Genomic DNA, 1,547 nt, shown 5'->3' with positions numbered 1-1,547 from the left:
TAGTCACCGCTAACCCTCCCCCAGGGGAGAAGCACACGGAAGAAGCGCTTAAGATTAAAAAGGCAGAATTTGAGCGTTCTCCATCCATATTTTATGTGCCGCAACAAGGTTTGTAGGGTACTGAGCAAGGTAGGCTACTTAACCTGAACTGCGTCCGTGTATTCCAGCTATTTTTAAAATATAAAAAATGGGCGGGGCTTGTTTCACTAACTGTGAGGTGGCTGGTTCTTATCAAGCCCTGTGTGGGGTTCCCTGTGCTGGGCAGCAGGGGGCGAGGGCGGGGGCAGGGGCTGGGGGCTGGGGGCTGGGAGGGGGGCATTCATCCCCACTGTGGCATCAAACCCCCCTCTGCGTTGTTGTCTCTTCTCAACCTGTTGGCTTCTCTGTTTTATACCTGTCTGAAAAACAGAAAAAAAAACTATGAAATGAGGGTATGCTGTCTGCTCTCCTTTAAAAAATAAAATATATTAATAAAAATGATATTTAAAAAACTATGCAAGCCACTCTGGATAAGAGCAGTGATGTCATGCGATGCAATGCAAACTAAAATGCACCGGGCCAGGCCGGACTAGTCGAATGAAGCAATTATACCTTGCCCTGTCCAGTGTGTGCGCAAGACCTGATCCTGGATCAGAAAACCCACCTGTTAATCAAAATTTGGGACAGGGAGGCGAATCCTGGATGGATTGAGGTAGCACACAGGATCAGCAGACTTTGCTGATATCACTGCCTGAGAGGGTTTATCAGGAAACGGGTACAGACGGCTTACCTTCCTGTCACGTCTCCTGAATAATTGGAAACAGGCAAATCTCCAGCACCTACCCTCCGCTTGAGGGATTGGCGACAAAGTGTCAGTCATTTAAACTGTGACGAAAAAAAGAGGTACCCCTTTGTTTGTTTGCACAAAAAATGAAAACACTGTGTCACACACCGGTGTGACACCCCTGAGAGGGAGATGCGGCAGTTCCGGGAGTGCACCGTTGGTTGCCGCATGGAGAGAGAGAGAGAGAGAGAGAGAGAGAGAGAGAGAGAGAGAGGGAGAGAGAGAGAGAGAGAGAGAGGGAGAGAGAGAGAGAGAGAGAGAGAGGGAGAGAAAGAGAGAGAGAGTGAGAGGTAGAGAGAGCACCCATACCAACACAAAATGAAATAAATTAAATACCTTCACCCTTCCCCCTTACAGGTTCTGGGAAAAAAACAATGAGCTAAAACAACAGAGACAAAAGAAAGTTAAGCAGAGCGAACGCTTTTCAGCTCACCGCTCGTGGCTGGCCAAATTTTTCAGTTGACTATAGTTTCTTTCTTCGTCTTGCGCGCTCGGACAGACCGAACTCAAAAACAGACGCTCTCTCTCGGCGTGAGCTCCCGGTCTCAGACCCGACCCGTGGAGCGCCACACACCTTTTGAGCACCTGGGCTGATCAGTTAACGCAACCCAGGTGCGTGTGCTCTCTTCACCAGTTGGTGGAGTATACCCGTACTCTTCTCTGCTCTTCTTCTAGGGGGCGACATAGCTCAGGAGGTAAGAGCGGTTGTCTGGCAGTCGGAGGG

General features: G+C 49.3%; 1 long non-coding RNA gene across 1 annotated transcript; it reads right to left on the bottom strand.

Annotated features, from left to right (window-relative positions):
• Positions 1–312: 312 nt before the first annotated feature.
• Positions 313–1,340, bottom strand: LOC118223929. The gene is made up of 3 exons (XR_004764522.1): positions 1,257–1,340; positions 644–785; positions 313–398 (listed from the first exon to the last, which is right to left on the bottom strand). It is a non-coding gene; the product is annotated as an uncharacterized LOC118223929 (long non-coding RNA).
• Between the last annotated feature and the right edge of the window lie 207 nt (positions 1,341–1,547).

The sequence above is a fragment of the Anguilla anguilla genome, chromosome 1 (genome assembly GCF_013347855.1).
Source record: "Anguilla anguilla isolate fAngAng1 chromosome 1, fAngAng1.pri, whole genome shotgun sequence".
In the NCBI taxonomy this organism is placed as follows: Eukaryota; Metazoa; Chordata; class Actinopteri; order Anguilliformes; family Anguillidae; genus Anguilla; species Anguilla anguilla.
The sequence above is the reverse complement of the archived record's forward strand: the minus strand, read 5'-3'. Positions and strand labels throughout refer to the sequence as shown.